The sequence below is a fragment of the Rattus norvegicus genome, chromosome 18, assembly GCF_021556685.1.
Source record: "Rattus norvegicus strain SHRSP/BbbUtx chromosome 18, alternate assembly SHRSP_T2T, whole genome shotgun sequence".
Taxonomy (NCBI): Eukaryota; Metazoa; Chordata; class Mammalia; order Rodentia; family Muridae; genus Rattus; species Rattus norvegicus.
In genome coordinates, this window is record NC_141551.1 from 48,218,464 (window position 1) to 48,231,897 (window position 13,434).

General features: G+C 44.5%; 1 protein-coding gene across 13 annotated transcripts in view; it reads left to right on the plus strand.

Annotated features, from left to right (window-relative positions):
* The first annotated feature begins 350 nt into the window (after positions 1 to 350).
* Positions 351 to 13,434, plus strand: part of Sncaip (synuclein, alpha interacting protein) — a 137,752-nt gene continuing 124,668 nt past the window's right edge. For 3 of the 13 annotated variants that reach the window (NM_001437472.1, NM_001437475.1, NM_001437483.1), the window contains 1 exon segment: positions 783 to 992. The gene's annotated coding sequence lies outside the window, so the exon portion shown is untranslated. 13 annotated transcript variants of the gene reach the window in all.

Consider the following 13,434-nt stretch of genomic DNA (forward strand, 5'->3'; position numbering starts at 1 on the left):
AAAGAGGTGCTCACCCTCCGCTGCAGGCATTACTGTGCGTCCTCCATAAGGTGTGCTAGGAGTAAAGTTACTATCATCACAGGGTCCAGGGTACACGGCTGAATTAACCAACTGTCATTTCAGACCCAAATCTCTAGCGCCACCCACCCAGGAGCACAAAACATTCTGGGTTAAAAAAACAAACAAAAAAAAAACAAAAAAGAAAAAACAAAAAATAAAAACAAACAAACAAAAACAAAAAAACCCAACCCTGCCCCTTTACTCCTTGGCTAAGTCTTCCAGGGTGGGCGAGACTTGGAGAGGGGAACGTTGGGGGTTGAAGACGCAGTGCCAAGGCATAGCACTCTCGCCAAAACGCTCCTCAGACAAGACAGTTTCCCAGGACCGTGTCCACCTTCCTTTTCTCATTTCCCGGTTTTATGCTGGAACCTTGGAATGGTTTGGGGACCAATGAGGTGGCAGCGGTTGATTCATGGATCGTGGTGAGGGGAGATATCATTTCCAAGGAGGAAAGAGCGCGCGGGGGACGGAGGGTGGGGGGGGGGGAGGAGAGGCAGCAAAGCCAGAGGGGAGGCGGGGGAAGAAAGTGGGAAGAGGGGGCCAAAAGTGGGAGGGGAGGAGGGAAGAGAGCCTGCGGGAAAGAGCCAAGGCGGCGGAAGTGAACGCGCGAGGTAAGCAGAAGCAGCAGGTTCGCTGGTCCGGGATACTGGGGGAAGGAGGCTGCTAGCGAGGGGCGTGGGCTGGGCTGTGGATCAAGGGGACGGTCGCTGTCGGTCCTGCCTGGTGGTCGCGTCCCTGATCTCAACGTCCCGCTGCCCCGGGTGTCCCCGCCCGCGCGCGCCCGTTGGGGGGCCCGGGGTGCGGCGCCGGCCGCCGGGCCGCATTGTGACGTAGCGGGGCCGCGGCAGCGCCTCCGCCGCCCGCCGGGGTCTCCTGCGCCCGCCGCTCTCGCCGTCTGTCCGTCCATCCCTCCCGCCGCCCTTCCCGCTCCGGTGAGTCCAGGTCCTCCCGCAGACGCCGCAGGGAAGAGAGGGACGCGAGCAGGCGAGGCTGAGCCCGTGCAACTTTGCACCGGGCGACACCCTGCGGGTTCTCGGGACCCCGGGGGGCCCCCTTTGTGCCTCAGGTCCCTTCTGCCCGGAGCCGCGCGGTGCCGCTGCAGAGAGCCACAAGAGGGGATCGCTGTGGTAACCCAGGCAGCTTCACCCCGGGGAACCCAAGTCACTCCCGCCTCCCAGTCCTAGGCTCTGGTGCAGGGGGATGGTTCTTTTCATTGGCCCTTGCGCTAGCTGGCGTTCTGCTTGCTGCTACCTCGGATCGTCCCGGAGGCGGGGATGGGCTGTGCCGAGGCTCCTAAGAGCTCCCAGGGAGGGGCAAAGGCTTGGTGATAGCTACACTAGTAACCAGAACAATAACAAACGTGAAGGGGATGCCGGGTGGTGTCGCTACCCGAAGGGAGCCCCTGGCCCATCAGCCCCGCGGCGCCTAGGCTGCCCCGTCCAGCTTCAGCTCCTCCTCCCGGCGCTGTCCGGCGTCCCGGGATTATCCACGTCCTGGGGAAGGCTTCTTTCCTGACCCTCTCAGTGGCGGTGACTTTCCTTTGCAGGTGGTAAGTGGGGATGAAGCCAACGTTGGCTATTGTCAAATGCCACGTTTTGTTTATTTCATTTTTTTTTTTACGAAAAGAAAGGGGGAAATATTCTGAGCCAGTTCTGGCAGCCATACAGTTTCCACAGGAAATACTAGCATTCTTTGAGGAACACGCTACTGCTTGCAGCAAAGAAAGTCTTCAGGAGACAAAAAGGCAACTGCATTGTTGCTCATTTCCAACTAGCCGCTAGGAGGGTGGAAACGTTGTTTTTTCCTGCGAGAACATTGCTTTCCTTGGGAAAGTTAATTACGGCAGCATTGCTGTCTGTGCCCTTTTTTTTTTTTTTTCACTTGCTTGAGGTGGGGCGCCGCTCCTCATGGTTGTTACTGACAGTGTCCATCAAAGAGCCCCTAGGAAGAAAGGGCGGCGCAACACAGTCTCGCCACACACCACGTGCTGTGGAGCCCTGCCAGGGTACAGTTTGCAAAATGAAATAAGGACTATCTGGGGAGGTTTATGGGGATTACATTTGCACAGACGTCAGTTCTCCGAGGTGTCAACTCTAAACACGTTATGGTCAGGCATCATTTCGGCGCTGAATCTGCAAGCAGGCAAAAACCTCTTTCTCGTTATGAAGCAGACATCTCCGTTGGGAATACGTTCAAATCTGTACTTCGTTTGTACATACTGAAAAATTCAAAAGTCAAGAGAGCAAGATGTAGGAAGGCCCCGTATGCTAATGTGTGCACACCTGGGAGGCAGTGTCTGATTCTGATGTGACTGGATATTAAATTACTTCCTGCATAGCAAAATGCTGGGAGACACCTTTAAACTGTCCTTTCAACTAATAGAAGAATGCGTGACATTTGGGGACTGATCACAGAGGTCTCTTTCTAAAGGAGCATTAGCTAGGTATTGTCTCTAATCAAATAACATGCGTTTCCAGGTCTAGAATCAGAAAGCAAATGATGGTGCTTCTCTTAAGGGTCATAGAACATCACTAATGTTAGTAATGCCGTTAAAGGGGAGGTTTATAAAGAGGTTTTATCATTTTGAATGTAACTGTTATTGTCCCTAAGCGGTTTGTGAAGAGAGTTTACAGGACAGTACATCTGAAATGGGGATTCCATTCATTAATTCGATATGTTCTGTTTGTCCATGTCTGAAAGGAAGTGACTAAAGCCCGTGGATTGCTGAGTGCCACGTCACAGCTTTGCTGAGTCCAAACAGCTGTTCAGTGCAGGTGTACAGTGCAAACAGAGAATAGAAGCCAAAACCATCGCCAGCATTGTTGTTTGGGAAGGACTTGGAGACACTTCACTGTGCTTAGGAGGGAAACCCACAGAAAACATCTGAAACATACAAATGCTCTTTGATACTATCAGAGAGAGCCTGGAGCCATGTTTCTTGCCAGATTTAACTTGTTTCTTGTGAAAAGAAGAAATCTCCCAAGTAGCAGGTGCATCATTAGAAGCAGCACAAGGGACTTTCTCTTTTAAATGCAAAATCTAATTGAAGAGCCACAAGAGGATCGGTGACACTCTTAGAGAAAAAGTCTGTTTTTTGGCAAGCTTTCAGGTTACAGATGCAAATCCCATAGGAGAACTATGGGTCTTCCGAGACAAATAATATGTGGTGAAAATCAAATAGTTGCTTCTGTGAAACAGAGACCTGTATATACTTGTTTACTTTTGCTCTTTGACTTATATGCAAATTCACTTGCAGAGTAACATTCCCTGAAATGAATACATAATTTGGTCTCTTAGCTATAAACTGCATTATTTTCTAGTTAGATAACAGACTTCATATTTTATGCTTGGCAACTTAATTCTTCTATTAAACCTCTAAAATTAATGATCAAAGCTGGACCTAGTGACAGGTAGAGGTCAGGAGGACAGCTACAAGGTCAAGGGTCATCTGGTATCCTTAGTGATTTTCAAGACAGCTTGTCTCAAGGAAAAAAAAAAAGATCTGAATCAAAATTAAAGGACCAAAAGAGTAATTGCTCATTGATGGCTGAACATATTCAAAAGTCTGACTTGACTCTTAGTTATTGTGTGTGTGTGAATATGTAGAATATAAAAGTATAGACTGCATGGGCCAGAGAGATGGCTTATGGGTTAAGAGTACCCTTGTCAGGTGACTTCCAACTTCTCCAACTCCAGCTACTGAATATTCCAGGGCCCTCTTCTGGCTTCAGTGCTTGCACACATGTGGAATCCACTCACTGAGATGCACGCACATAAAGAAAACAAAGTCTCTCTCTCTCTCTCTCTCTCTCTCTCACACACACACACACACACACACACATACACACACACACACACCACAACATACACACAGCATGATCTCTTCATACGGGAATTAAAATCAGAGAATAGGATACCTAAAATTTTAAATAATGCTGCAGAACATGAAACAAGACATGTCAGAATTGAGTTCCCCCAAAACTAAATAATAACCATGAAAGAATTTGGAGAAAGTAAACATTTTATCAGTTACCGATTGACTTGTTATTAAGTCATTCTATAATGTAGTTGCTTAAAAGGGCTAAAGATCATGGTTCTTTTGGTGAGCAGTTTGGACTGGGCTCTGCTAATCCAATGAAGGTTCCTGTAGGTGACATCGTCACTCAGCTGAGAGGAGGACCTTGGGTCTAGGATAGCCTTGACTACTTGTCTGGCTGTTGTCAGGCTATTATCCAAGTGCATGGGTGGACTAGGAGAGGAAGCTCTCTTTAGCAGGCTAGCCTGGGTCTCCTCACTCAGTACCCAATCTCTATTCAGAGAACAATGGAAGGAGTAGCAAAGGAGTAACCACACAGCAGAAGCAAGTGTTGAGTGCCTGATCATGTCATGTTAGCTATTTTGCCACTGGCTTATCAAATTCTAAGGTCACCCCAGATTTGAAGGGGTTTAGAAAGGAAACACCTGAGATGGGAGGGAATTACAAAAATAGTTTTGTTTTGTTTTTTTAAATACACCTATGAGACCTTTGAGAACACTTTATTATAGAGGGAGCATTCTGCTGAGAACAAAGTCATGAAATACGGAAACGTTGATCTTGAGTGCTTACGGACCGCTGGGCACGTAAGATGAGAAGTGCCCACTGCTCCGTGTTCTGGGAGACTCCGGATTTAGGATTAGGTGACTGATAATAGAGGTGGTGAAAGCAGAGAGTCAAAATCACCCTGAGATTTAAAAGAGTTTAAGTGACTGACAGAGGATTGTGCGCTTATGAGACATGGGGACATTAGTAAGTGATTTATGTGGGGGGAGAGAAAAACTCAATCCCAGAAAGGCTTATTAGAGGAGGCAGAGTGAAGGCAAAATTGTTATAAGCTACAGAGCACACAGTATTAGCTATTGCTTATGTTTGTATCTCACTGACTACTGTGTATAGAAAAGTTTCTTAGGGTAAAGAAGGCACCAGAAAACCAACTATGATATCCCCGGTTACCTTAAGAGGTTAAACGGAAGTTAGAAGGACTTGTTCAGGAGGGAAATAACGATTCAAGGTATGTGGAGCAATGTTCCTTATTTAGGTTGAGCCTAGCAGGCCCCTTTAGCCTAGCCGGGGCAGCATGAATGTTCCTGAACCAGGGGCACTGCTTATCAGCCTGCCCAAGGTGGCTTGACATAGGATGTGTATCCTCAAGAGCACGGCCAGTTACACTGGAGGTAGACAAGGGTGGTACAGATGCCCACTGCTGAGGAATGCTTGAAAACTGAGTCGGGCCTAGGCACGGGGCAGTGAGGCAGGAAGCAACAAGGAAGGTATATTTAGGTGAGCCATAGGTGCAATGTCAAAAGTTAAATCCACAGTATAGTCTGGTTTTCTCATGGAGAGCAGAGAGAGAAAAGGCAGGCCATTAGAATGCCTCATCAGGATCCCTTCACAACTGTTAGCTAGAGGACATTTTGCTAGGAAGGAATGGGTTTTTAAACATGTTCTGTTCTTTCTCCTAAAGATTAATTCAAATTGCTGCTTCATCAAGCTCGTTTATAGATAGCCCGGCTGAAATTCGGGGGTGTCTTTACCATCAGGTGCAGCTGCTGGTCCAGACAGAACACCTGGTCTCAGTGCTTTCACACAATCCTCCTGACATCACATACAGATGTGCTGTGTGAACGAGCCCTGGATGGACGAGCTTAAACCTGAGCATACACTTTTATAGTTTATTTTTTATTGCCCAAGCCTAAGAACCCCGAAGATACTCAATAAATGTTAATTGAATGAATGAACGTGCCATTATCTGGTGCAGTAACATTTTCTAAAACAATCTGGTCTGGCTGTTCATTGTTCAGGGTAGAGTCAGCTATAAAAATCCCTAAGTGCCTTTTGTGGACTGAAATGTTTCAGGGCACTCCTGTCATAGTAACGTAGATTGTTTTTTGTTTGTTTGTTTTGTTTTGTTTTGTTTTGTCTTTCTGTTTTTTTCTAATCTATCACTTACTGAAAAATAACTTTTACTTTTGTGACATAGGAATTGTTAGGGATCATGCTTTGTTGCAAGAGAGAGAAACCAAGTCACAGTCTGCACCTCCTCAAGTAAGAAGGAACAGATAGGGTAGTAGAAACATTTGAAAAAAAATCCCTTTCTAAGTCCTTGTCCCTTTCATGATACTAGGACTGGCTTAAAAAGAAAATACAGAAGAGAGGAGAGAAAGGGTATTGCCAATGTACAGAGCAGGCGTCTGTCTCAGCTGACTTTTCTGAAAACCAGGTCTCCTCCCTGAATCCTGAGCCCAAAACCTTGGCACTAGGTCTGACTTCTTCATTACCTTCTCCACCTCTTAGTCAGCCATAGATGCTTCCTGCCTCGGCTCTGACGCTTTATCTCTTCTTTGTTTGAGACCATCAAGCTTCACTTCCCAAGTCATCCAAAGAAGGTGCCTCAAGTCTCCAGTTGTAGTCAAACCTCTCCACAGTCATGGGTTGTCTTTCTGAAGCAGGCAAATCATGGACCTGTGTTTAGAACCATTCACAACCTTGTCACTGTCCTGGGGACAAGTTCAAGGTGCCTACCACAAGTCCCAAAGTCTTGTGGTGTGGACTTTGCCTTCTTCTGAGGGAGCGAGAGAGGAAAGGGAAGGGTGTGTGCAGGCTGGCTGGTCTGTATCATTTTCAGGTACTCATTGGCATGGCTTCCTTCCTCTCATCTTCATGATTTCATGAGAGCTGTTGCCTCAGCAGGATACGATTACATCCTTCTTGATCTCACAAGAGCCCTTTGATGACAGGACCGTCTCTCTCTCTAGACAGACAGCTGAAGATTAGGACTGTACTATCTAGTTCCCATGGGAGCTAAAACTTAGTGCTGTTCACACTGTATTTCCTGAATCTTTCATCTTGGAGATTTTTTAGAAAGGGTTTTTTTTTTTTTATCTCTTTGGATTTTTTTCCCGTTTCGTCTAACTTGAGCCTCATATTTGTAGCTCAGAATATTGGACATAAAGTGAGATTCCTTTTGAAGTTCTGTTCAGATAATTTATCAACTTTTTCTTCATGATTGGCTTTTAATTAGTCCCTAGTGACCACATCAAGACAGAGTTTGAGAAAGAAGCAACCCAAACTTTCTGGGCTGACATCTATGGCTTGGAGATCAGAAGAATCATTATTCCACAGAGGAGGACAACTAGTGGCTACATTTGTGAGATCCAGGGTTCTCTGCTCTGGGTGGCTCCTAGATTCCTTATAATTACTTTGCTTATTCAATTCTCACAATAAGCCTATGAATGAAGCCATTTATTTCATGTGAGGAGACAAAGACTGAGAGAGTTGCAGTGTCTTGTTTCCCTGCGAATGTCTCTCTAGGGATGGCTGACCAACAAAGAAAAGCTTGGACATCAGTCTCCCATTTCAACACATGTAATGTTTTTTGCGCTGCTGTAAGGTTAAATGGCTGCCATGGAGAGGAAAACACTGTGCTAGAGAGATGACCAGTGGTTACGAGAGCCAACTGCTCTTTCAGGATCAGTTCTCAGCATCCATGATTGGCTCCCAACCAACCATCACTCCAGCTGCAAGCGTTCAGTGCCCCCTTCTGGCCTCCACAAGCAACTGCTGTTATATATGCATATACCACACATTCCCATAGAGAAATCTAAAAGGGGAAATAGGAGCTGGGGGCATCCAGGCAGAGGAGTTCATCTCAGTCTCCTCTTGCAGATGAGAAGGCAAGAGTGAGTAAATGGATTAACCATGGGTGGGGTGAAGATGGACTTAACTAGTTGCCAGGGCCCCTAGTAGAGAATTGCTCCCTTTAAACCATAAGCTGCTCTTAATTTGCTTGAGATGTTATTACCTTGGATTATCTTCTCTGGCTCCCTTTGCTGCAGATGAATGCAGCAGAAGTACAACTCAGAAAGCAGTAACATTGCTGGTCTCTCTGTGTCTCTTCTCATGCCATGGTTACTTCTCTTGCTGGCGGCCTATTCCTCTCCAGAACCTCCCTAGAATTTCCCTTTAAGTATCACACAAAAAGGCAAAACTCTATAAATGGACAACAAGTAGATGGTTTCACATTTTTTCATAGGCATACCCTAAGTAAAAGCAAAAATGGGACACTGATTTTAATAATATGTTTTCCTTCACTCAGTGCATCTAAAACCTTAGGATTTCCATGTGTTCCAAATCATTGAACAAATACCTTACATTCTTCTTATTTTTTGTACACTAAGTCATTGAAATTTGATGTGCATTTTATGTTTAACCCAGACTAGCCACATTTCCAATGCTCACCAGCTACTTGTGGCTAGTGGTTCCAAAGCGGAATACCGGTTTGGACTCTAGATTCCCCTGGTTGAGTCCCTCTGATTCAGTCAACACTTAGCTCCAACCTCAGCTCTTGCCTGGACAGGAGGTGCCTGTGGCTTTGTGTGCTCCCCAAACCGGGTCAGAGGGTAAGGAATGAAGCTTCACCATCCATCTGTATCCTGCTGTTGTATGAAATGCAGTCAGAAGCTGGCAAACATATTAATGAATGAAGGGGGTTACTTGCCACACTAAGTTTGATATATGAAGGCTTGCCTTTTCAGACTTAGCATACAACATCCACAATCCCCAGTCCATCTCCCAGCTCTGTCCAGAGTCACAGAGCCCTATTTGGGTGAAACTGAATGACTGAGTGGTTGCACTACTGTGTACGGAGCCTCCACGTGTACATTGCCTCTTTTGATTCCACTCTCTAATGTCAAGCAATACTATATTAAACCATAATATTCATTCTAGAATGAATATTCATTCATTCTAAGAAAGCAAACAGGAGGACAGACCAGACACGAAGAATCATTCGTTCACCTCTTACTGAGATTACCAAAAGGGTCAGTTGACAAACAGAACATTGGTGCACATGGAGAAAGCAAACTGCAGCAGGGAGCAGCTAGAGTGTCATCCTGCGCTTGCTCTGCTCCCTTGGTGCTTTCAAATTAACTCTGTCCCGCCACCCCTCCCTCCCACCCGGAGAAAACGGGAGATTGACATTCTGAGTACAATTGCCTTTGCATATGCGGCAGTATTTAAATTTATGCAAGAGCTTCTAATTGGTTAAAAACATGGTTTTTGCACGTCTACTTTACCCTCAGTGATAAATGTCACTTCAAACAACCCATTCAACCACATCTAAAAGTTTGCTACTCACATAAACCATGCTAATCACATATGTAAAAATTTGCAAAGCTTGAAACCGGGGAAGATATCAGTGTTTCATCTAAGTAATAAAACACTTGAAATCAGGACAAAGAATGCGATTGGCTCTCATGCCCATTTACAGACTGCTTGAGGGGTAAGAGAGAGGGCTCAGCTGTTAAAGGCACAAACTTCACTTCAGAGGACCCCAGTTCAGCTCCCAGCACCTACATCCAGCAGCTCCCTACTTCCTGGCATTTCATTTCCAGGGGATGGGAATGCCCTCTGCTGTCCTCTAGAGAAACCTGTACCCAACTGACATACACATACCTACACATACCTACACACACACACATACACACACACACACACACACACACACACACACACACACACACACACACTGAAATCTTCAATAATAATTTTAAAATGCCTTTAAGGTCAGCAGGATAGCCTGGTGGATAAAGGTGTCAGCTGCCAAGTTTCATGACTTGAGGTCTATACCCACCACCCACATGGTTGAAGGAGAGAACTGACTCCTGTAAGTTATGCTCTGACCTTTATACAGATGAGTCATGGGTACTGTTGCATATGAGGGCTGTGGGGCATGTACACACACACACACACACACACACACACACACACACACACACAAACATACACATGCACATACATGTGCATATATGCACATGGGAATAAATAAATATAGAGGGAAAAAGTATGCTGAAATCAATTAGAATTAGGCTTAGCCTCCATTTGACCAACACTTGCCAGTTTCATGCTGGAGAGTGCCTTGACCTTCTTGAAATTGTGCCTGATCCACACCAGAAAAGTAAATCTTGCTGTTCTATGCTGTGTATCAGGAGGATTAATGAACACAGACAACATTTTGAGTAATTTCATAAGGAAAACTCTATCTAGGGCAACTGGAGCATGGAGTAATGTGCCAATATTTATTTTTGCAAAGTAAATTTCTAAAAGCTAGAAAAATCATCACATATACCATATGGTAAATAACTAAACATGAGCCATGTTTACGTTATCTGACAGCCGTGTCAGTGAGGCATGGACAGTTCGAGGTAGACAAAGTTTCATCCATTGGCTCTAATTTGGGGCTTTCATCCCAGTCTCCTAAAAAAGAATTCAAGTTCCTCTGCAGCTCACACACAGCAGCTAACACCATGGCTCTGGGTTGCTGTGCTGGTGTAACTGAAAACCTATAAAAGGGCTGAGAGCTACTTTTGAATTGGCTCAGCAAACTTGGACGGGATTTGTCAAAGTGGCGAAAGGTTTAAAGGAATTTTCATAAATGAGGTCTCCAAGCTGTGTGTGTGTTAACCATAGAATTCCAATGCTCTCCAAAGCGCATGAACTCAGAACGGCGCCTTGGAAGAAGAGCAGCCAAAGCGAGATGGAAATAAATGATTCATTTTCGCTCCTGGAGTTGTGCTGATGTAAGCACACTTAGCCGCTGATCATGGCACTTCAGTAGCCTGCTGTGTACTGAAACTACAATTGAGAAGTCTAATCTTTAATTGAATTGAGTACCCACAGATTAACATGGTGAAAGTCTCCGGTACTAGATGTAGTACAGTGTTTACTAGTGTTGCTAAGAAACAGCGGAGGAGGTCTTCGGAAGTTCCCGATTGATTTGCTGAGGAGGGGGGAAGTTCTGTTTCTCCCTGTTGAAGGATTCTTCGCTGCTCCTCACTTCCACAATGTCTGTAGGCATGTTTCATGCTCGGAAGCCCTGTGTTTTCAAAGATTTCATTGCAGTGGGCTCATGGGTGTCTGTGCACACGTACAACATCAGTGGCTATTTGAAAAAGCGTCTCCGCCCCCAAACCTGCATGAAATAAGCATCGTGAAGGGTTGGGATTTTAGTGGAATAAAGTAATTCTATTTGTTAGACTTATCAAGAAAGTAGAAAGTTTCTTGAAATTTAACTATCACCAGACTTTGCATTCTGGCTCTAGTGGAAAATTGTCAAATCATTTTTTTTTTTTAAAATTTGATCCAGGTTGACGATTTTCCAAAAATCATTAAAATGTGCATGTAGGAAACCCATTCTATTCTGCTTTTCTTTCTTTCTCCCCAATTTGGCAGGCCTCACTGCATGATGCATTGTGCAATAGTGGTTTTTTTTTTTTAATGCAAAGCTGATATTTGCACAGCATGAGAAGGAGAAGCTCTGTCATTTCACTCGCCTTGTCCCACAGAACAAGAGATTGCTCTGTGCTCTTTCAGTCAGGATCAGGCATTAAAAATGTGTCCTCCCCAAGCTCAGAAATAAGAAAGATTGAAAGGGAAAAAACCCCACAGGGACAAATTCCTATTTGATCTATTTGAGGCAGACTGTTATCCTCAGGGTCTGGTATTTCAAAGCAGGGGCCTTGCTAAGAGAGGGCAAGCCAGCAAAACACTTGACTGGCTGTCTCATGGATCAGAGTTGAGAGAACTTGGGCTCATTACCAGATTCTATCTTATATCCAATCTCAGAACAAGCTGGATAGAATTAGAAAGGGGTTTTCACGGACCAGCAGGATCCAGGATCATGACTCTGTCAGCAAATATTCTTAGCTATCTGTAGCAGAGATTAGGACACACTCGTTCCCACCTTTAAGATAATTGCTGGTGTGTTGCAGTGGAAAGCTGGTTGTTAATTTTGGTAAAAGCTGATTTCTCGGCCTATAAAAGTATGTAGCCCCGTGTTGAAGGGTATCACATGATCAGTGTACACTAGCTAGAGAACCAGATCTTTCAGCATGTCTTAAAGAGCGAATGTGTTATTATAACCCAAGCCCCGAGGCTAACTCCAATGCAATTAACCAATGTTAGGGGTTTTAATTTACAAAAGAAAATCACGTATTTATACACAGAGCATCTGAATACAGGCCCTATGAAATAAGTAGGCAAAAATGCCTTTCCTGGTAGATGTTTGGCAGACAGTTTAAAAGGTAAATGAAATCATAAGACGTTCAATCCGACTTTTTGAGAACTTTTGATGCTAGGAAAGAATTTGGAGCTTTGACAATAATGAGATAGAAAAATAAGATACTAAAAATGGACATATAAATTACACACATGTTCAGAATGTTAACTCCTCTCATCTCCATTGTCTGCCCAAGCAGAGGACTATGAACCCCATTGGATAATAATGGTAGACAGGATGTAGACATCGCACTGGTCCCAAGCGTGATGGGCAGATTATCTAGTGTCTTATACTAGATATGGTTTAATATGGTTTATAAAACTTTTCAATATTTTGATTCAGTTTCACCCTTTCTCAAGTGCACAAATGTTTATTAATTACTTCACCTGTGAGCTTTAGTGGTAGGGTTTAGATAGGAATAGTGATGTCAGATCCTTCCTACTTTTCTCCATCCACTGTGTGTGCTGAAGCATATGTTGGATGCTTTCTAGGATGAATCGATGGGCTCTGTTGGTCTCTTGCTTCTGATTGGTATAATATTACAATATCTCACTAACCAGTAAGAGTCCGCTGAATGTTAGAGAACAAGTGCAGAGAAAGGATGGGGTTTTCCCATGAACTTCCCATTGCCAAGCACCTCCCTGTTGGCCATAGGTGGTGGCTGCAGATCTCTCTTGGGCTACTGGTTTGTGGCCTCTGTTCCCTCCTCCAGACACTTCAACCTGTGATCTGCTCCTCAGAAATCTTAGGAGCTAAGAGTTCTACACCTTCTCTTGGTCTTCATATTAAACTATCGTCAAATTGCATTCGTGTCTATGATCTGTTTGATTGACAGAGTGATAACCTCACTCAGAAGTCACTAGACTCAGAATGTCACAAGAGTGGCATGATTTTGGTAGGTTTAGTGCACTGATTGCTTTTTAGTGTTCATCCAACAAAGCTGACTCTTCCATAATGAAAATCCCTTCGTTGGATGCTTTAGTCCTTGTACGAACATTGTGGAAGGCCCTTACATAAACTAAAATTTGGGCTAGTGAGATGGCTCAGTGGTTAAGAGCACTGACTGTTCTTCCAAAGGTTCTGAGTTCAATTCCCAGCAACCATATGACGGCTCATAACCATCTAGAATGGGATCTGATGCCCTCTCCTGGTGTTCTGAAGACAGCTACAGTGTACTCATACAAATTAAATAAATCTTCTTAAAAATTGATAGATAGGTGGTATAATCTTACACATCTCACACTCATATTCCATTACTGAGCGAAATGCAGGATGTATAGCT